A 23451-nucleotide genomic window follows, 5' to 3' on the forward strand; every position below is an offset into this window, starting at 1 on the left:
TATGCTTCAGCACTCGACCAGTTTGATACTGTGCCTGGTTCAGAAGCTTACTGGGTGGTGACAAAGTTCAAAGAATGGCAGGACGACATAGGCACTCCTCCCCAAGCATCTAAAGCTATGGCAGGGAACCTGTGGCCTTCCACATGTTGCTGGACTACAACTCCCATGCTGGCTGTGGTTGATGGGAGCTGGAGTCCAGCAGCAGCAGCACCTGGAGGACCACAAGGTCCCCATCCGTATTTTAGAGACTTTAGGGAGAGAGTTAAACACTGAAGAATTGCACACCTAGGAACGTACACAAACTAAATATTAGCAAAAATGTGCCCGGAAGCAAAATGGGTGTGTGTGTATTGATTTGCATGGAGGAAAGGTCCTGGAAAATAAGGACCCTCTCTAGTAAATAGGGGCATGTGGAGTGTGTGCTATGACTTGTGAAGTGAGGTGGTGTGATAGACAGCTGCTGCCACCACTAGCCAGTTGCTTCAGGCTTACCTTCAGCTAAGCTGCTCATACTACTGACGCACTGCATTGGGAAAGGCTCTGCAGAGTCTCCCCCTTCTCTGCCCCCACAAATAATCTCATGGATGTGACTGACAAGCTCCATTTTGATCAGATGCTGAACCAGAAACCATAAGAAGAGGTCAGTCTTGATTTGGATACCTATGTTCCCTTTGGACAGGATATTTCCCCTCCTGGCTTTTTTGAAGTAGCACAGCCAAGTATCTTCCACGAGCTCTTCTCTCTTTCCTTCTGTGGATTGCTTTGCTGCCAGCTGGCTGTGTGTGGATTTAAGTAATGGAAAAGTCATGCAGCTCCAATATGGGTCACACCGTGAAGCCACAGTAGATCCTTGGAAAAGCATACATGACCCACGGTAATGGAGGAAGTGGGTAAGGACCTTGTTTTCATCTTAAATGGTTCTTTGTGATTTGAAGTATAGGAAAAGGGCCTTAAATTGTCTGTAAATTAGGAAAGTAACCTTTTTTTTTTGGTAATGTCTCTTTTCCAAATGTGCTTGTAGAAGCCAGTATACTGCAGTTATTTCAGGGAAACATAAAATGATTGTGCTGTATCTGAATGAGTGTTGCATTGTTACACACATTGCCATTTTGCCCTGGAATTTAAATGGGCAAAGCTTGTTTAGAAAACCTTCTGCAGTAATTTATAGATTTTTCTTATTCAATGAAGTGTATTCTACTATAGCCTTAAATTTGTTTTCTGGCTTCAAAGACCCGTCTCCAGAATACATAACGAGTTATCTCTCCTGCTGTGGCAATTGGACCTAACTTACCAATGTATTTTTCAAAATTTGATGGATGCAGAGGGTAAGCCCGAGTTAAGGACTAAAGGAGAAGCAAATTCACTGCAAAGTAGTGAGAGCCCTGGAAGCCGTATTTGCTAGCATGTCTTAATGTGCCTTGAATTAAGACCTGTAGCAGCAGCTCAGTCAGAATGCTTTAATATCTGACCCCCTATTCTGTGGAGTTCATAGAACTGAAGGACTGTTCTGTAAAAGTATCTCCTATCTAGAAAGCTCAGGTATGTCAGTTTAGAATCTATGCTGTGCATGCTTTTAGTGAATGTCCACAGCTATTTTTAAATCTCCTATTTCTGAAAGAAAAAAGTTTCCTTCATTGGCATAATGATCAATGCTGCTGCTAATGTATGATAAAATAAAAAGCTACTGCTGGCCAGGTTCATGTTGTTCTGGTTGAAATTATTCGAATTCATGATGAAGTTAAGTGACTTCTTCCATAAGCAATGGGAAAACACTGTGTGTATTAATCTATATGCTATTTAACATGGATTGATAGGAATTGACTGTTTAGTTTATGTGCTTTAAAACAAAATTAATTCCCAGAAATAAAATGTGCCCTAAAGCATAGCAGATATGAGAGACATTGAAGACAATAATGTTCTAACAGGTACCAGGCTGTCTTCTGCACAGCTAGCATCCTTCCCCCACCCCTTTATTTCAGTCATGAGCTTAAAGACTGCAAATAGTAACAGATTGCATGTTGTGGAAATGGGGGATGGGTGTGGCTTGTTAAGTGAATAAACGTTCAGTACGAAGTAGGCCGAGGCTTCAGCCTCATTTTCATTTCAGCCTTAATCCATCTGTCCAGATGTGAAAGGCCATCGTATTTAATCCTCCATGCAGCTCCCAAATTCTTCTTTCTCAAAATGAATCCACATCAGCTGAACTTTGCAAACCTATCGGGAATTGGTCTCCGAAGTAATGTAGGGTGGTAAAGTGTGAGTTAACGGAAGGCTGAAAAAAAGGATATGAATTGCAAGTGCAGGGAGGGCTTTTGAATAGGAGATCAGTGAGAGTGGAGGCCCTCTACCTGTGGTAGATTTGAATGATACTGTGTTTTGAAAACCTTGCTTGAAATACTAAACTGGTGTAACATTTCTGTAGGTCAGGAAACAGCCATACAGGGAAGGTGACTGCTAAAACAGCTGTTCTCAGGAATGCACTAAATAACTATCTTTAACCCAGGGATACCAAACAACCAAGGAGTGCTCATGCAATGCAGCCTGAACCTTATGGTGGGTGGCTTAAATTGTGCAACCCAGCAGAAATCAGCCACACCTAAATACCGTTGAAATGAATGGAACAGAAGTTGCAAAAGTTAAATGCTTAATAATAATAATAATAATAATAATAATAATAATAATTTATTTATACCGCGCCCATCTGGCTGGGTTTTCCCAGCCACTCTGGGCGGCTTCCAACCAAATATTAAAAACACAATACAGCATCAAATATCACATTCCCATCTAAATTTACTCAGAAGTAAGTTCTATGATTTGAGGGGGCATCTCCCCTTGATTTCAGTGGAGCATAAAACTGATTCTGTTTATGCTTTTGTTATACAGTATTCAGTTCAGGATTCCAAAGACATATGGAGACACCAAAAACAATTCCTCAAAAAATGAGATGTCTGTGCCTGTCCCCCATCCCAGCAATAATGCAAGAGAGCTTCTTTGTGTATTTCCACAAGCACTACAGTCACACCTAAAAAATGTTGGGTGTAAATGGACCAATAAGAAAAGAGCCAGGTTGAAGCTACTTAACCCTTGCATCCACTCTTTTCCATTGCCTGACGTGCCATCCTCCCACCCTTCCAGGCATGGCAGGTTTGGACTTGCTCAGGAGTTCCCAAAGTGTGGGTTCCATGAGCTTCCTTCAGATGATCCATGGCATGTTTGTAAAAATACAGTTAAAAGTCATACAGTTCATTGCAATTGCTACAACAGACAGAAATATCATTAAGCTAACCAGTACTATTGCTGCAGACCTTTACATTAGTTAGTAAAGTTAAGGTCAATTTAAATCCTGGTGCTTTGTTTAATCTCTTCATTACTTGTCTATGTGCAATCACTGTTGCTGATCATGGCCGTTCATCAGGTTAGCTGTTTAACAAAATGTTTAATGCTCTTTAATTCTGCATCTTTTCTCACTGAAGGACAGATTTGGGAAACCTGTTAGCAACCCATTCACAAGGTGATAATCTCATCCCACACAGGCTTTCTTCCCATTTATAGCTACCTGCAAGAGCTGAAAAGAGCAGCTAAAGGTGAACCATCATTTGGTGAAAGGTTCAAATGGTCATGCTGTCATTACTCTAGTGTGAGAAAAAGATAAAGCAAGAAAAAAGGGAGTGTATGGTCTCCTACTTTAAAAAGAACCAGTAGCCATTCATAAAACGCTCGTCCTTTACCAGAATAAGGCTTTCCTTGCATGTTCTCAGGCTGCCTCTCAACAGATGGATGAAAGGATTGGTTCTTTTCTAGAAAGCAAAGCTGGAGAAAATATTTCTGACTTCCAGTTGTCAAAAATGGTAACAGCAGTATGATACCCCTCCCAAGAGAATATACTGCTTAAACTAAGAGAGCTTTGGATGCGAGGGATAAACCAAGATTGAATTCTTTTTATGTGTAGAAGGACTGCAAGACAAGCTCCGGTACCCAAAACAAATTGAGATTTATTTAATTTTAAAAGTGCACGTCTTTTGGAGTAGGCTCTGGTCAGTGGATCTCAGGGTTGAAAAGAAAAATCAGTCAATACTGCAAGTATGCTCTCCACTGCTCTGATACTTAAAGTGTTTGTGAGTAGCACTGAAATAAAGCTGTCTGGTTTGTCCTCTGGTTCTGAATCCCAGTTCCTGATCCTGTTCATATCACCCATGGGCAATCAGTACTGGCATATCCAACTCCCCTCCAACTCCACAATCCAGCTTCTTAGGAGCATGAGCAGTAACTGGTGGTGACAGGAGGCAAAAGGGAGGAGTCCCCCCACTTCCCCCAGTACCCAGCTAAAGTAATGCAGAAGTGTGATTTAAGTGAACTTTAAGGAGTTGGTTCATTCAAGGGCTTCTGAAGGAACAGGAATTGGGTTAAAATCAGTGGGACCCAGCACATGGCTTGGGCCAACAGCTTCCATAGCTGAATCATGCCTCTGTATACTTCCCTGTTGCCTGAACTAAGGAGTGGCTGCTTAAAGAGTTGCATTGGAGCTTGGAATGTAGAGTTATTTTGGCTCTTTGGTTTATTGGTGCATCTCTAGGATCTCAATGAACCGGATGAATAAAGAGGCCCATGCAGAAGACTCCAGCTGTCTATTTGGGTCTTTTCAGGTGCTGCTCATAGATCCATGCCTGATGGTAGAACAACTTCTCTGCTCTTCTCCTCAGCAGAGTAGACTGAGAGTTCATCAGAGCTATTTGAGTCCTCTTGGTATTTTGTCTTCCAGGTCAGGATCTAACTCAGTGTTGGGGACCACCATATCATCCCTTCTGACTTAGTACCCGTCTTGCTGGAGAAGGCCATTCAGCTATTGACTTTAGGATTTCCAATTTGAAGTGTTCTTTTAGTAACGTCTCCTCTCTGAATATTTTTCATACTAGGAAAATAATTAAATGATCTCTGATATTGCGGAACAAGTTCAGTGGTTTTTACGTACAGGACTTCTGTAGGACTCAACAGCTCTGGAAATCTGTGTAGCTTCTAACTGCATTCTGGGAGCAGCTGCAGCTGTAGAGCAAATGCTCTGCATGCAAAAGGTTCCAAGTTTAATCCCTAGCATCTCCAAGTAAGACTGAAAACATGGGAAGCTGCTGTCAGTCAGTGTTGACAATACTTAGCAAGATAGACCTATGATTTGACTTGGTATAATGCTATATTTGAAACTTGTTTCTTTGAGCTCTTGGAAAACTCTAGAGCATATGTTACTAAAGTCATCTCTCTTGCCTAGGTGTTCATGGTGATCTGCTTTATATAATAATATTGCCTATAGGGCAGGGATCATGGGGCAGCCTGATATCAATGGAACACCTTTTCCTTGCATGAGAAGGACACTGGCGTACTTTGACGATCCTCAACCTGGAGGCTTAGTACATGGTCACTTGAATTTGTAGTTGATGGATTTCTGCGATTTCTTTGGCTGGTTGGAGGCCCAAAATATCTTGACTGTCTGTCTTTCTTGGTACCTTTTACAGGTAGTTGCCAACCTTGAGAGAAAAAATCAGCGCTGGAAGAGGGGAAGGGAGGGTATTCATTGGGGTTCTTTTCAAGCAAGATTGCAGTGTTTCTTAGGAAGGAATATGTATGTTACTTAGCAACAAGCATTTTTGAAAAGGAAATGTGCACACCTGCATGAAGTAAATGTGCAGCTGCATGCTCAACAAAATTTGTGTATATTGGATAGATTAAAACCCAAATGTAGCATTTTGTGCTTGTAAACAAAACTGATCTTTGAAAGCATTTAACCGTAACTGAACTGTCACTTCACTGATATTGTGCAATGTGAATTAAGTGGCATCATTTAGAATCTGAGCAAAGGAAACGTATACTAAGTGGTGTGTTTTATTTTATGGAATCACAAAATGTATTTTTAAAAACAATTGTTTATATAGCCCCCCCCCCATGATCACTCTCAAAAACTTACATTTCCAAATTGTTTATATTTAAAAGAGGATTTCCAAGTATTTTCTTCAAGGTTAAAAAAAAATCCCATCAATCATATTTGAAAACATTGCTTGAAAACATCCTATGGCTATTTTTAACATAACTACATCTGAAATAAATCACAGAATCCATATAAGCCTCTTGAACCAGATGGTGACTATTGCTTAAAATCCCACACTAGGAATTAAGCCTGTAGCCACATGATGACAAGAATGGAATTTCACATGATGAGGGTGCATTATATTTCTGTGCATTGAATAAAAGTATTTCTTTTCCACATGCAATATAAGTTTGTTCAGCATTATTTAGCCTGACTCTGTCATTAGCTGTAACATATAGCTGCTGTGTGACAAGTTATCTTTTGACTGCGTTAATAAAAGGTTATTTGCAGTTCAGTTGTATCATTATAATCTTCCTTCCCATAAAGTCCATGAGCAAAGCAAAGAGAGAAAAGCAACCGCTTGCTCAGACTTGTTTTACTTTTTCACCTTAAGATTGCAAAATTATGTTCTCTTACACACATATAATCAAGGAGGAAAACTTCAAAAGAAAATCAGACCCTTCAAGTTTAGCCGAGAGTACTATAGTTCTTTTGTTTGATCAGGTAATTCAAAATAATGTATATTTTTTCTATGGACTTGTGAAACAGAACTAAATTCCAAGGTATTTTTCCTGCCATATAAAATATGAAATGTATAAGACGCTTTAAAAAATAAAGTAATACAGGCCGAGAGCCAGAGAGATCCATTTGTACATGCAAAGTGCCTTCTAGCACATTTTCCTTTGGGCAACAGTGCTTTGTGAGGGGCTGTTTGGAAGACCCCAGGAGGATTTATGAGCGTGCGAAGGGGGACCACATGCTGCAAAGGTGATGTATGTTTGTATTTTATTTTATTTTTTAAATCACAATCCACAAAATCAAAAGGATACTGAAGAAAGATGGATACAAAAGAAAACCAGGAGTGACTGGTATGGCGAGTAATACCATGCTGCCCACCCTTCCAGCAGCAGCATCACTGCCACATCCTGTTACAATGCAGGGGTGGGGCTGTGCAAACACACCAGCAGAATCATTCCAGTGCATCCACTGGTGCTGATGCTCCTGCCCGTGTGACTCTGCAGCTCTGACCTCACTACTGCCTTGTCCCTGCACCGTCCTGGTAAGCGACAATTATGCCACTGTCAGGAGAGTGGCAATGCAACACCACCCCACCATGCCACTTGCTCCTGAGAATATGAACAGCCCCTGTGTATTATTTATTTATTTATTTATTTACCAACCAACCAACCAACCACCCTGTACTCTCAGGTCTCAGGGCAGTTCACAGGTTCTATGCAAATAGAAAAACTGCCAAACGAGGACAGAGCCATTCCCAGATTCTCTGCATACTCAGGACAAGGTAAAGGTAAAGGTAAAGGTACCCCTGCCCGTACGGGCCAGTCTTGACAGACTCTGGGGTTGTGCGCCCATCTCACTTAAGAGGCCAGGGGCCAGCGCTGTCCGGAGACACTTCCAGGTCACGTGGCCAGCATGACATCGCTGCTCTGGCCAGAGCCAGAGCCAGAGCCGCACACGGAAACGCCGTTTACCTTCCCGCTGGTAAGCGGTCCCTATTTATCTACTTGCACCCGGAGGTGCTTTCGAACTGCTAGGTTGGCAGGCGCTGGGACCGAGCAGCGGGAGCGCACCCCGCCGCAGGGATTCGAACCGCCGACCTTTCGATCGGCAAGCCCTAGGCGCTGAGGCTTTAACCCACAGCGCCACCTGCGTCCCAAAAGTAAATACAGTATGCGTATAATTTCTTCATTCTACCTTTTGGTTTCTACTGATTATTTGTGGTTAGCAATGTGCACAAGTGCTGATCACATGAGCTGCCCTGGTCTTAAAGGTATGTCTCATACCAATATCCACAAGATGTTTCCATCTTTCAACATTTTCTTTTGCCACACAGACCCCTGAAAAAATTTCTGTGGGAGCCCACGATGAGAGCAAGTCCCATTGAACTCACTAGAGTTTTCCTCTTGAGTAGACAAGTATAAGATTTATTTTCACGTTGGAAGTCTCCCAAAGGGGAGCACCAGGGATTTTTCATAACCTGTTACTCTTTTTGTAAACTTGTTTGCTTTTTCACCTTCTATAGTCAGCACACATGTTTACATGGGGGAGTTCAGTTTTCAGGAAAGCCTTCTTTCTTGAAGTGCATCCATCATATTCCTGAGGAAACTGTCTTTTGCAAATAAAGTTTCTTGCTCTTGTGTTGAAAAAACAGGCTTGCTAAAGGCTATGAGTTTGAGGAAACAATGTTTGCTTTTATTTTCTCCTTCTATGCAGTCTTTCAGTTTAAATAGCCCCTGTGCTAGAGCAGTTTCCAATGTCTAACTTCTCCTGGGATGACCTGGCTCTGGGAGGAGGACAGTAAGACACTTTCTGCTTATTGAACCAGCTTCTGAGTTAAAGCTCTGAATGCACTCTGAAACATCTGGCCTCTGCTATCATGCTGAATCATCATTGGAAGTAATTAGCCTTTATTTAAGGATTTCTAGGCCACCTTTTAGGGCAAAATCTCCACAAGGTGGCTTTAGTAAGACAGTTATAGCATATTTCAAAAGACTACAATCTAAAATAGAGTAAAACAATTTATTTAAATATTTGATGGTCATCTCCCCCTCTATTTCTCCATTTTTGGGTCATGTTTTTACAAATGTGCAGAGAGAAAATCTAGCCTGGTCAGCTACGTAGCAGACACAAATACAACAGGTACAGCTTTCCCAGTTAATCTCCAGACCATGGAAGCAAATTGTTCAGAATGTTTAGCTTTTCAGCCATTTCTTAAGAAAATATAAAGCCCCCTAAAATATGCCATGGCCCCTTTAGGTTTGGGAAAGTTGTTCGGTTGCCTCAGAACTGGCTGCATCACATACATTCTACCATTGTTATTTTCTTGCTACTGGTGTTTTTTATTTGGACACGTCGGCACTTCACTATGTTCATGCAATTTGCTTTCCATATTGTAGTGTTTAGCAGTTTAGTGCTAAGTGCACAAAACTCTATTTAGTAATCTAGGTATCACTGACACTGAAAGAATCCAAGTACCTGCATTCTTCTACAATTTTTGCTGGAGCGTGTCATTTTTAATTCATTAACAAAGCTTACCCTTCAAATTTATGATGCTGCGCTGATAGTTTATGGGTTAGTTATTTAAGTATGCCTCCCCCTCCCCCCTGTCTTGCATACAATACAGCTCCCCACTGGAGCTGATTCAGTGAACAAAGTTGTTGTCTGAAAACAAGAGTGTATGCACGCAGTTGCGTTGTATGTTTGGTCACCCATAGCGTTTTACCCTGAATGACCTTCAGGCTGTGTGGGAAATAACACGTAAGGTGCTTAATCTGCCTTCAGTCTTTACTTTGGGTGGTTTAAATGGCTCTTTGAAAATGGCAACCAAAAGAAGGGACAGCAGGGGGAAGAATATAACATGAATGTTTTAAAAATGCTTGCTATAAAAAGTGACAGATGGATGGAAGACTCCAAACTTGATCAACTGCTAGGAGACACTAAGTTTCATTGCCGTGCCCCATATTTCAAAGCATGACATTGTTTAGTAAAATACAGTTAGCTGATGGGCTGCTTTTAAAATCAACAACAAAAAACAACAACCCTGTCCCTCTTCTATTTGCTAACTTGAAAGGAAAACATAAAGGTGATAAATGGTGGCTTTTGCTGCAATTATGGGATTAAAAATATTCAATGTTGCCATATTTCATGGTTAGTGTCATTCAGTTAAGACGCCATGGACAAAACAATATTCATTACGTGAGATTTTGGTTAACCTTAATAAACAAAACACTGCCATTATTAATTTTGTCTACTATATGGTCTTAACTATTTGGCCATGTTTTTAAACAAGCATGGTAATTAATTGTAACTAATTGCACTGTAACTAATGCATTGTAACTAATACAATATTCTTCAAGTCTGAATGCACCCTTAGACTGTCCTACTGAGACTTCAGGTTTCTTAACATAGTGCCAATATAACAAAGTGCTACTGGCAAATTGTTGCAGTTTAAATCGGGTATGGTATTAAGAAGCAAGAAACAGTTCCTTTGTTGAACTGCCAGCAATGATACTGATGATATAACATTTAGCATGATCTTCTCCCCCCAGCACAATATTTTCTTAGGCTTGAGAGTTGAAAGCATTGCAGGAATTTGAAAGTCATACTATGCTTGTTTTAAAACAGACTGTTCCAATATTTATTCTAATTTTTGTTTATAGAAGCATAGAATGACAGATTTCTTTCATTTGTATAGAAAAGGATTATTCTCTTTTTGGGGTACGTGATGAAGGAATAGAAACCAGCAATAATGCTTTTGTAACTGAAGTTATTGATCATTCTTATAATCTATGATCTACTATCCATATGCTATTTTAAAAATAAATCAAAAAGACATAAATGCATTGCCTGTAATGCTGAAATATTCTACATTTTGTGAAATAATTCACGCTTGGAATATATAGCTGTACATAAAGCTTTACGTATTTTGAGCACATAAATTCAGTCCCCCCCCCTTTTTTTTTAGACTATTAGTAGTTTTAACAGTTAGGCCTTTACCAGGGCTGGAGAAATCCCAAGACACATAAGAAACCAGAGGTTTACATTGTGGATTTTAAATGGTATCTTTTCATTCTTACTCTGTATACAGCTGGTATCCAGCAGTTTAAAATATTTTTCCAAATCTAGAAGGGGAGGGACACAAATCCCCAATGACAGTTAAAGCAGGGAGGTAACCAATGTTGTGTCCTCCAGGTGTTGTAGTTTACAACTCCCTTCATGGCTGAGCTGATTGGGGTTGATGGGAGTTGAAGTCCAACACAGGCCCATTAGCCTCCATGAGGCAGTTGCTACATGCGGCAGGCTAAGGACAGCTGGGAGGAGCTGCAAATCTGGGCCTCAAGAAGTGCACCATTCAATGCTTCCTGCACTTGTCACCTTCAAGTAACATCTAGCAAGAGCAGGGCCACCAATACCACTGCCTACTCCTCTCCAGCCCCCTTTTTCTCTCCCCTGCTGCCTCCACCATGCTGGGGCTACCACCTCCAGTCACTTCAAGTGGGAGGAAGATCCCCACCATTTTCTGTTATGCCTTAGGCAGCAAAATGTCTTGGGCCAGCCACGGTCCAACATCTGGAAAGTGCTACTTTGACCACAAAAAGAGCTTCCCAGCTTGGTATGATTGCCACCATGTTTCAAATAAGTCTTATCAAAATAAACATTCCTTAATAAAAAGTGTTTGGGACAAAAATTTCATGCCAAGATAAATGTTTGTTTATATACACTAAAACACATTGATGAAGCTCATTGCAAACCTGTCTTTGGGTTTGTAGAGGGGAAGAAGCCTCATAGACATCACAGCAGTTTCTCACAAATTTCATCTCCCAGGTTACTGAGAGGAGCCATGATGCTTTAGAGACAGTTTAATTTTTATAGCCTAGGCATGCAATTCTAGCTCTTTGACAGTTCTTTTAAAAATGGTCAAAACATCAGATATCCCAATTCCCACTATAAACAGCCAACCTTTATTTTGAAAATTAGGCTCATCTTAGTAAGAATGTGTTTGTCTAACAGAAATGTTTTCACACATAGTTCCCAAATTAGAGAGACTCTTGACTTTCCGGTAGTATTTTGTGCAACTGAAGCAAAAGGTACCGTATTTTTTGCACCATAACGCTCACTTTTTTCCTCCTAGAAAGTAAGGGGAAATGTCTGTGCGTGTTATGGAGGGAATGCCTACGGGTGGCATGCCTACGGATTTTCCTCCTCTAAAAACTACGTGCGTGTTATGGTTGGGTGCGTGTTATAAAGCGAAAAATACGGTATATTTGAGAGATTTAATCTTAAGTCTTTACAAGAGCCCATGCACTCCAAGTTAGTATGCACTATAGTGTTGTTTTTCTTTGGGGAAGGGTCATAACTCAGTGGTAAAGCATTTGTTTTATGTGCAGAAGGTCCTAGATTCAACCCCCCGCAACTCTAGGTAGGTCTGAGACCCATTTGAAACCCAGGAGATCCACTGCGAGTCACTGTAGACAATACTGAACTATATGGACTGCTGCACTGACACTCTATTATGTTCCTATGGTTAAAGTTATGGTTGGCTGGTAGTAGCTGCATTTAGCTCATTCTCTATGTGATGTTGTGCCCTGAATAGGAGTCTGTTTTCTGACAGAGAAGAAAATCACTTGAGACTGGTCAAGTAACGATATGTGTTTCCATTCTCTATCTATGTAACTGATTCAACATGGCTTTCTCTCTCCTGCGTCTTTTGTGCTGTAGCATTTCTGCCATCTCCTGCCATGTTCAATGCTCATCTAAAGCATCTTAAGGGGCATAGCTCCTCTTAACTTTTGTAAAGAACAAGAGCAGTATCACGCAAACGGAGCTCATCACAGACTATGGGCAGTTACAGCCTCAGTTTTAGTTGAGCCTTTGGTACGAAGCAGAGTTCAGCCCTGCCAAAAAACCACATGTTGTCTGCAGAACATCATTGCTAATTAAAGGAGAGACTGGTTGAAACTTTCTTCTATCTTGTGCTGTCTGTTCTTAATGATTTCAGATCAAAAATTGTTCCGGTAATGAAGATTCTGATTCCAATTCTAAATTCCAGTCTCTCTCTATTTCTCTCTTTAAATACATGTTTAAATATTAAAAGTATTACAATATTGTCAGCATAGCATATAAATTCGCTTCATCACAGTATTTATCATTCCAGTACATAATGAAAATAATTCAATTTTTCAAATTGATGGACTCATGTTTATGAAAACTTCTGCCATAACAGATTTGTCATTCTTTAATACTACAATCTTAGGATTATCTACTCAAAAGTAAACCTCATTTCTTTCAACGGGACTTGCGTCCAGGTAAATGTGTATAGATTGCAGCCAAAGTATTGTGACAATTTATTCTATAATCCTATACTTGGTTACCTTAGAGTAAGTCCTGTTGAACTCCGTGGGACTTACTGAGTAAACATGAATAGACTAAACATGCTTTGTTTTATCCCTCTTTTTGCAGATATGAACAAAATTTATATAGGGAAATTATATGCCGCCTCACATTTCAGATAAAATCTGTAAGCAGTGTTCAGCATCCTTAAAGTATCACAAATGAAATTCATATAGAAAAAATACAGTAAAATGAATTTCATTTCAGAGCAGCACAGATAATTATTAGATAAGAGATCCTCTTAAACATCCATATAAACTGAAAGGACTAATAATAATAGTACAATTTAGACATTACTGCTGTTGTCCAATGTGCACATCCTCTGGGGCCAACAGAGGCTTTCCCTTGTGCCTAAGGGATGACCCCTCCCACTCCCAAAATTAAATTTGAAAGATACTTTCTAGTGGTGAAGAAGAAGAAGAAGAAGAAGAGTTTGGATTTGATATCCCACCTTTCACTCCCTTTAAGGAGTCTCAAAGCGGCTAACATTCTCCTTTCCCTTCCTCCCCCACAACAAACACTCTGTGAGGTGAGCAAGGCTGAGAGACTTCAGAGAAGTGTGACTGGCCCAAGGTCACCCAGCAGCTGCATGTGGAGGAGCGGAGACGCGAACCCAGTTCACCAGATTACGAGACTACCGCTCTTAACCACTACACCACACTGTACCAAATAGAAGGCTTTTTCAAGCCTAATCACAGTGCAGGTTGGTGTTGGGGGAGCTATCTGCGGACGGAAAGGTTAACTATCCCCTCCGAAGCTATGAAACCCCCTCCCCTTGCTGAAAAAGTCCCACCACCACAATTAGGCTTCAAAGAAGTATTCTATTGTAGGCAATGGAAGGCTTTTTCAAGCTGAATTGAGGAAAAGGTAATTTTGGGGATCATAATTGTTGCAGTGCCTAAAAGAGTGCCCACAACTGTTTCTCTGGTTTAAAGGTGTGCCCATGCCCCTCCTCAAAGGTGGCAGTCCCTTGTGTGTGCTATGCTGCGCTAGATGGTCTGACTCAACTATAAAGCAGCTTCCTCCGTTCCTTCCTAGACTTGATTTAAACAGAGGCAGGAAAATTTCCCAACAGTAATACTTAGGTGAAGCTTACCAGAACAAATATTACTGAGGAAGCATTAGATCTGATAGCAGAAGGTGAAGAACAGTCAGCAGTAATATTATCAACCTACTGTCTAGAGAGTCCAAATTGGCGGATCTTGAACAGTAGCCATCTCTGTAGTCCTGCTGACTCTACTTCTTTTGATAGATGTTAATTTTATATACATTAATCTTCAGCACAGCATATCAAATTGTTGGACACATAGCTTTTAAAAAAGGAAAGCTGTGTAAGATGAGCTGTTTTCCAGAAAGGCAGAATGCAGCTTTCATTTCTTAAAAGCTTTTAGAGTGCAGTATTGTTAAAAGCAGTATGGACAAGTGAAGCAGTGATAAAGGAGCTATTTACTTGCCTTGTTTTTTGGCTTTTTGTTGCAAGTTGCATACAAATGTGTTCAGTATTTTACATTTCACTCAGTCTCTCTCTCTCTCTCTCTCTCTTTCTTTCTCTTTCTTTCTTTCTTTCTTTCTTTCTTTCTTTGTTGTAGTCCAACAACATCTGGGTGGCCACAAATTTCCCATCCCTGCTTTAGATGCTTTAGAAACTTGCAGAGCATATTCCTTCTCCTCTCTCAAATACCACAAGAATGAAATAGTTCCCAGCTCAATTCCCATATTGGTTATAAGCCTCAGGCCCTGATTTATGCATTTATCAAGAACCAGAACAGCAATGCCATTGGAGAGGAAAGCCACCTGCTCTCTCCCTGCCATATTTGCATCACAGCCAGCAAGTTACCTTAATGGTCACACCACAATCCTCTACTGTGCTATTTCATTTCTTGGTGAATATTTGAAGCAGAGCTGAGACAATAGTGGCTTGTTGAAGTCTCTGCCTCAGTAAAGCCTAGCCAGAAAATGGTCTATCCACCCACCCTTTCTGCTGCAGAGGACTGTAACATACTGCAGTTTCCATCTATGCTGCTTACCATGGTTTCTCGTTGGGCGCAATATACAAAATGGCTTCCAGAAGTTTAATACTTTAGATGGAGTTTTGTTCTCTAAATCTGTTTCACCCATTCTTTGCCCCAGTACCCAAACATGTGATTTATTTTTTTCCTTGTGGCGTTGGTGCACCTCCTTCCTGTAGATTGTTGCTAAAATTACTGAACTAATGTGTGTTAGACTTCAAATAATATGCTGCATGTAAGTTGATTATTTTTGTGGTTGGAGCCAGGCTTTTTCCTCTGTGATGGGAGAATTCCTTTTTTTCTCTCCATAGAAAGTGCTGTGATCCAGCAAAGGTTCTACGTGGGAGGAGGGAGGGAGAGCAGTTTTCACAAATTCCGCTTCTCTCAGCACCACCTTCCAGGCTGTTCCAGGCAGTTTGCCAGCCCCCCAGTAGTTTTTCAGAAGGCACAGGGCAGGAGACTGCACAGGAGAAGAGGAATGGATGAAAGTCACCTCCTAACCCTTTCCTCTTGCACAGATAGAACTCTGCTAGACACAAGTGTGCATCTAATCCATTATTATTTTCAGGTTAACAAGAATTAAATCCATCCCGTACATTCTGAGTACTGGTTTAAATTGATATATGCCCCAAAACATATACAACTGTAAGCAAATACCATTGGTTTTTTTTTTAAAAATGGCATCTATTTGCCCATGGATCTGTGTAGGATTGAGACCCAATGGCTTAGAGTAAAAGATGTAGATCAAAATGTTTCATCTTAATGTACTGCAGTGTGGCAATCAGGAAAGTGTAGTGTGGAAGCCATGATCTTCATTATTATGGAAAGTGCTTAGCCAGAGCAGTATTTGATACTGCCTGTGTGTGTGTGTGTGTGTGTGTGTGTGAGAGAGAGAGAGAGAGAGAGAGAGAGAGAGAGCACAATATTAATGCAATCGACCTGAATGGACAGGAGATACCATTAATTAATTTTATACCATCTCTTATAGACGTAAAACAATTAAATTATTATTTTAAAGCCCTTTGGTTTATTTTTCTGTGCCCCTCATTCCTCCAATACAGGGATGGATTTCAGCTTAATTCATTGTACTGATGTGCTGTTTTCTGTTGTATTAAGGTCTGCTTTTAATATGGCTTTGTTATTTTAAATTGTATTGCTTTTAAATTGTTTTGTGTCTCTTTGATTCTTAAAACAGAAAAGCAGATGTTTTTAATGTGTCTTCACAGTCCTTCTATCATAACAGAATATGAACTCCTTTTAGAGTATAAATGATACTTTTTTAAAAAAAGAGAAGGGTGTATCTTTTAAACTTTAAGGGAAACAATTCATTTTAATGTAGTGCATATGGTGAAATTTCTTGCTACTATCGTGTGTCTTCACTTTGAGTTGGTCTCAAAAAATACTAGGGACACAGATTTTTCTGTTTTCCATTCTATTTGGCTGTAACCTGCTGCTACCGCCACTGAATAATGTTCATTTGAGACTTGTTGCTGCAAATATCAGCGTCTGGTGCCAGATTTTAATATGCTGTGACACTCACATCATCATGTTGATATAGCAGATTAATTACCTTGTCACTCCCTGTACCAGGATTGACAAAATCAGGACATTGCTGAAATATTTTGTTAGATTGTCATAACATGAATTAAGCCAGGTGAAACATAGGATGACACAGCTGTATGCAGGGAGGAGAGGTTTGTTATGAATGAAGGTATTTTGCAATTGCTCAGGTCTTCTGCCTCAATGCATTTTTCCTTACTGTTCCTTAGGATTGTAGCTGCTTGCACTGTATATAAATTAAACATTGTGTTTCAAAGAATATTGTTTTCTTAGCTGCAGTACCCAAAGGCAAACTCATAAAACAGTTCATTTCAAAACCAAGGTTGCTTTAATAAAAGCAGCACGATTTCTATAAATTAAAGCAGCCTGAAAACAATTCCTTACCATGTCCTTGCAAGTAGATGTGGGTTCTGTGCTGTTTTAACCTATCCTTGAACTAGAAAGCATTGTGAGGATATTAAAAACATGAAGGCCAGTGGTGGAACAACATGAAGCTTCATTTTTATATAATTACTGTTATAGATGTAGATGAAACAGATATAGATAAGGAGGGTCAGAATTAGAACTCCAATGATCAGGCTTTATTTTTTATGATAAAAGTATGCAGATTTGATAAACAGAAACTCAAGTGTTTTTAGCAGAATTAAAAAATTAAATATAATTTCTTAAAAATGGCAGTGCTTTTTGCTTTTGCATGTCACTAGTACTACAAGTGCATGAAGTTGCCAGTGCCTTGGATTGTATTCAGTTGTGACCATGAACCTCTCATACAAGACGGATACCTGATTTTCACTTGTGCTCTTGTAGCCTCTGGAAATTTCCTGGGAGACTTTTCAGAACAGCATAAAGTATGACACAGAGGTAGTATGTAGACGGGGCTGGCAAAAATTGGATTCCTTGCCTTGTACAAGCAGAAAACTGTTCCACTGACTAAAGCAAAGGCAGCCTTGGATCTCAGCCTTGGATCTTGTATTTGCATTACCGGGAAAAGACATTATGTAGCACCTGTAATAGTGCCAATTCTGCTGACTGAAGTGGTTGCATGGTCACATACGGGGGACAAGGTGATTTCGTAGATTTTCATGTGCTTCAGGGCTTATTCTAAAATGCAGCTCTTATTTTTGAGATGAGTTTGGTTCACACATCTGGCATGTTTATTCATTGCTTTGCATTTAAAATTAGTATATGTGCCTTCAAATTTAATGTATCAGTGCTTCTGAATTAGGTATTTCTTACCCTTTTTTGAACTTGGGCCCATCTTCTATTCTTGCATCATCTTCTAGCTCCTGCCCCCCTGCTCTGTGATGTGGGCAGCCATTTATTCAGTCTCTCTTATGAGATTTCAGGGCTTTCTAAATTTTTCTTGGGGCAGGAGGCATGTCACAAGGAACACTGGTCATAAAATTTAGGATTGGATGAGTGCAAGCTGCAGGTGCAGGAGCAGCTAACAAAACTTTCATTGCAGATTTAAATATTGGCTGGCGTTAAAACTGCTTAGGGAAGCTAGAAAAGATGCTTTTTATCCCAGGAGGGCAACTTCAGTTTGACAATGACATAGCCTTCATTCATGACAGAAGCATAATGCTGCAACAATAACAATTCATTGTAATCTTCCTTGATTCCAGAGGAGAAAAACCAAGCGTAATAACAAGCGTAATAACTGAGATGGCGTTGTACCGTCTTAAAAATCAGGTTTAGTTTTCAGATATTTTTAGATCCAGCGTTGCTGATGGATGCCCTAGTGTTGTCGATAACTTGTAGTGACTTTCATCAATGTCAGTTCAGTTGCTATGACAGCTGCAGTGCAGGAGAGTACTTTATTCTGTGTTGTAACATCCATGCTAGTGAATGGCAAGAAGTGTTTACATGTTGTTTTGCTTTTTGAAAGGGCCCAGAAACTACAACTGGTACAGAGTCCATGGGCCGGATTGTTAACTGCTACAGTCTTCTTTAACTGAATGTTAAAAGACATTCAGTGGGCTCCCAGTTAATTTCCAGTCCAGTTCAAAGTGCTGTTATTTACATTTGAAGCCCTAAATGTCCTACCTGCTAAAGAAAATCAAATTCTGAGGTCACCCCCACTGAGCTCAGGCAGATGGCTCTTCTTTCCTCTCCTTTGAACTGCTCCTATGGAACTCTCTCCCTAGGTGTACTTGCTGTGACTTAGGATAGAATCTGAAGACAGAGTCATCATGACTGCCTACATAGTCATTTGTGTTGCACAGCCTAAGTCACACACACGTATGCAGACCGCTAGCTAGGAAGAATCAGGTTGCTTCTGCACTAGCTTCCCCTTTGATATTGCCAGCCTTGGTTACTCACTTTTTTGTGGACAACCCAGATTGTGTCACTGATAAATCATTACATCCCAGTGTTGTGTTTTCTGTCTTAATTGTCCTCCCATCTTTTCATGGACCTGTTGATTTGTGTCATTAAAAAAAAAAAAAAAGTTAAAATGCAATTTTAGTCCAAGCCTGTCAAATGTTGAAAGACAAACATCTTTCAGGGCTATTAATTAAAAGTTTCCTCCTTGCTGGCTCTGCCCTTTCTTTCCCATCCTGTTGACTGTGGCTCAGGGAGCATTAATGAATAGCCTGTATATCACTCCTCAGATAACCTATTTTAGGATTGTGGTGTAGTGTTATTTGCCCCTGGTTATCAGTTTCTCCTCCAAAGTGGTGTCTGTGCTTTCCATTCCTTTTTTATTTTCATTTTTATATAGTGAAACAGCCGTATTATCCTAAATCAAAATTTAAACAAAAAACAGTGGGGAAATTCCCTTAGCCACATCCAACGGGAATTGATAAAATAGGCTGGAAACTATATGCAGAAAGCTTTTTAAGTAACATTGGCTGAACAGAATGTGCTTCTGAGTAAACATTACTAGAAGAATCTTAGCCACAGAGAAAGACTTTGGTGGAAATATTAGAGGCTGTAGAGGTTGTGTGTTTGAATTCTATATTTAGATGATTGAAGAAAGCACTCAGAGGTGCTTAAGGGGATTGAGTGTGGAACCAATCATTTTATTTGTTCTGAATGGATTCCTAGGAAGAATTGCTTCCCAGTTCACAACTGTGGCTTATATTGTGGTGTGTGTTTTTTGTCAGAAGTTGGTTGCCAGGTGGGGTGGAGACATAGCACCAGCTTCTCAACAGGTGGGTCACTGTTGGTTACTGGGAAGGAGAGGAGAGTGGCAAGGCAGCAGAGACTTTTACCAGTTCATTTGCCCCACACTGATCTTCCTGCCACCTCACCCTTGCATCCTTCCTGGCAAGCAACAGTGACCCACCTGCTGGGAAGCTGGGATGGTGGGATGGTGGGTCCACACCACCCAGTTTGTTTTTGAATATTTGACACATTCTTTACCAGCTCTTTAAGGCCACATAAACTTAATGAAGCAGGATCTGCATGAGCATCTTGCACCCACACAGTTTTGTTTGGGGGTTTTTTTTGTCCATCTTCTTTCATTCCTCTGCTCAAGTTAATGGCTTCCTAACAAGACACCATTCAAAATCTAATTTTAAACAATGATTGTGTGATTGTGAACAATATGGTGTTGTTTGCATGTCACAATAAACCATAGTTAATGGTTTACTACGAACATGGAAATCGTTTCTCCTTTGCTCCTACACTAGCATTAGAGGGAGCGACAAACCACAAGCCTGGCTTAGTGTTACATAGAAAGCAGAATTTGTTGTTTGTTTCACTCAGATCTTGATACTAAATTATAGTTTGCATGAACAATTCACAATCCCAGGTTTGGATGCAACTGTAAGCCAAGCATTGTGGTTTCTTGTTACTACTAAGAGAGGAGTAAAGTGGGAGCCATCTCTGTGTTCATGGCAAGCCGTTAACTATGGTTTACTGTGATGTGTAAAGACAGCCTGTGTATTTTTCTTTGAATTTTTGACAGTGTTTTCTGACACAATATATGTTTCAGAAGTGCAGCCATGCTTATTTTTGGTAGCAAAATCAACAAGAAATCCTTTGGCAATTTTAAAGACTGAAGTATTTATTGTGGTGCAATTCTTAATAGCCTGGAGATTGCTGAGTGAGATGTATGAGGTTGTATGATAAAGTATAGAATATATTTATATGATAATAATTGAACTAATTTTAGATGAGTTTTCAGGTCAATAACCATTGATGATACCATGCTGTGAGCAATAGTCTTGCCTTTCCCGATTTCATTAAACTATTTGTGTCTGTCTGGGCTACCTTCTTCTGTGTTGATATAAGCAAAGTCCCTCATCATATGTAGCAGTAATATGAACTATTTCCTTAATATTCCCTTAATATTGCTGGCTTTGTCTCCAGAGCAGTGTCATTAAAATTTCATGCATGGAGTATTGGAAATAAACTATTTGGTATATTCAGTGAGTATAGAATGTCATAAGAATACTTAGTGAAACTCATGCCTAGAGCTTATTTCTAACTTATTTAATAAAATATTGCTGAAATTTTGTTCTTTGCATACTGTATGAGGCCTATGGTGTTTCGTTTTACTACAGATTTACATTTCTGTGACTTAAATCAAGGCTTTGAAACCAACAGGATGTCTCCTTCCTGGTTACATAACAAAATGCATGATTTTATGGAAGAGCACAGGGATTCATGTGCCTAGAAAATTTGATGCGAAGAATCTCTACCCCAGGAATTATATAGCTGTAAACGATCAGAAGACAATTTATTCTGAATCTTTGCACATGCAAATGGGTCTTTCGTAACAGACCACTAAAACTATTTACTTCTTTACTTTTAAAGCAGATAGGCACGAAACATGGTACAGTAATTCCAATAGTTAAAGCTCTGTTACTGGTTTACAGCCTTAAACTTATTATTTAGGTTGGTTTAAAACACAAGAAAAGAAGGGATGAAACCATATAATAGAAAGTACAAATAATCTAGAATAGCTCATCTGGCCTCTTTCTCTCCCCATTCGGTTTGTATCTGTTGCTCAGGATCCTGTGTGCGCAGTATAACAATGGCTGCTGCATGTAAACCTGCTCACTGTCCTTCTCACTGCAGCATGACCAGACTCAACTGGGTGTAGGGCAAGATGATGTTCAGACTGGATACAAGTTGAGGTGGGCCACAGGGTTCTGGCTAGAGCTCTGGGACACACAGAGCAAGCTAAAATTGAGCCCTTCTCCAGCAGTAGCACCAGGTACAACATAACTGTTAGTGCCACCTGTGCTGCAGGATGCTGCTGTACTTAAAAGGACTCAATCTTTTTCTACAAAACTCCTATTGGAACAGAGCAAGGTAGGGTCAGGTATTCTAGGGTCTCCTAGAGAGGCTTTAGGGTCCTCTAGAAAGGATAGCAGTGGCACATTCTTGGGCTGGGAAGAGACCACCGCCTACCCCAGGTTCATCTGGTACCAGTGCCTCTGGGGTTAGCCCTGCATTATCTTCCTTTCAGCCTCAATCACCTGATGAGGAGTCTGACTCTCAGTTCATGAGACATATGTGTTAAGATCACCTACAAAGACTCTTTTCTAGGTGTTTCTGTTGCCTGAAGACTGGTGGGTGGTGTCTGCTGACAGCACCTTCTCAGTTGTGGTTCCTAGTCAGGGGTGGGGTGCTTGGGAGTGTCACATTTTTTTACCTTTAAGCGCCGCAGGAGAACCTTTATATCTTCCCAGAACTTTTTAAAATTCTAGTTGAGTTTGATTCTATTTTGTGGCCTTGCATATGTTTTCTCTTTAATCAAACATTATTATTTTTTTAAAGTTATATTGTCATTGGTTAGTTGTTGTTTTTTAACTGCCAAAGTTAATACAGTTTCAAATAATAAATAAATAGAAGTTTGGCCGTGGCCATGAGATATTTGTTCTCATGGAATCTCATGTGACAAAGTGTCCATTTGCATTACCTTAAAAGGGGGGGGGAGTGACTGCAAATTAAGCACCTACCAGAAGCAACAGGTGTGCTGGACTCAGTAACAGCTCCAGCAGAGGCAGTGGAGCTCACCTGCTGGACAGTTCCAGGGCTGTTAATCTAAAGCAGTGGTTCTGAATCTTGCTCACATTCCGAGTACACTTTCCAAGTTGACTGGTCTGCTGAGGGACCTGATCCTATGCGGACAGAGTGCATAGGCAAAGAACGCTTTCCTATGGCTGTGTATTGTCGATGAAAATTGGGAGCTGCCTGAGTTAATTGATGGATAAAAATATATCAGCACAGGAAAAGGAATTAAGCAGATGGAAGTGTAAATCATTGCCCTGTTTGTAATAATAAATGTTTGTACTCATTGATTCTTTTAAAAGTAGCTTATGTTTGTAAGAACATTTTCAGACTACATCAGGGAACCCTTTCCCCCCACATTGATTTGGCTGACTCTCTCTTGAAGTACTTGTTTTTGGACCATGTTCAAATACAGCAGCTTAGTCTCTGAATTTAACATTTGGTGCTTTCTGCCAATTTTAAGGAAGTGATTAACCTTGAACTTCCCACAAACAATAAAACCTTTTCAAATACTATTGGATTTTAAAGTTTATTAAATCCCCATGAGGGGTTCATAGAAGAGAGCTTCTCTCTTTGGAAGATAGGGAGAGCTTTATACCAAGTCGTACCAATGGCCCTTCTAGCTCAGTATTGTCAACTCTGACTGGCAGTAGCTCTCCAGGGTTTCAGAGTGGGAGTCTTTCCCACTGAGCTATGGCTCTTCCCTCTTGAGTCTTGAGATGCCCCCTTTCTAGTATTGGACCATCTGGTGTGTACAGGTATCATTGTCTTAATTACTACCCATTTCTTATGGCAGTGGTTTGTATTTCATATGTAGTGGGGGCGATGATTGAACAGGGAGAATATGTAGGAAGAAAAGAGGTGGCAAGAGACAATAAAGAAGGACTGCATCTTTCATAATGGCAGCATGTACTTGGTTATTAGGTTGTGTGT

General features: G+C 40.2%; 1 protein-coding gene across 4 annotated transcripts in view; it reads left to right on the forward strand.

Moving 5' to 3' along the window:
• MAP7 (microtubule associated protein 7) overlaps positions 1-23451 on the forward strand; it is a 98708-nt gene that overhangs the window by 34182 nt on the left and 41075 nt on the right. The gene's annotated exons all lie outside the window — the stretch shown is intronic.

The sequence above is a fragment of the Podarcis cretensis genome (assembly GCF_951804945.1).
Source record: "Podarcis cretensis genome assembly, chromosome: 3".
NCBI lineage: Eukaryota > Metazoa > Chordata > Lepidosauria > Squamata > Lacertidae > Podarcis > Podarcis cretensis.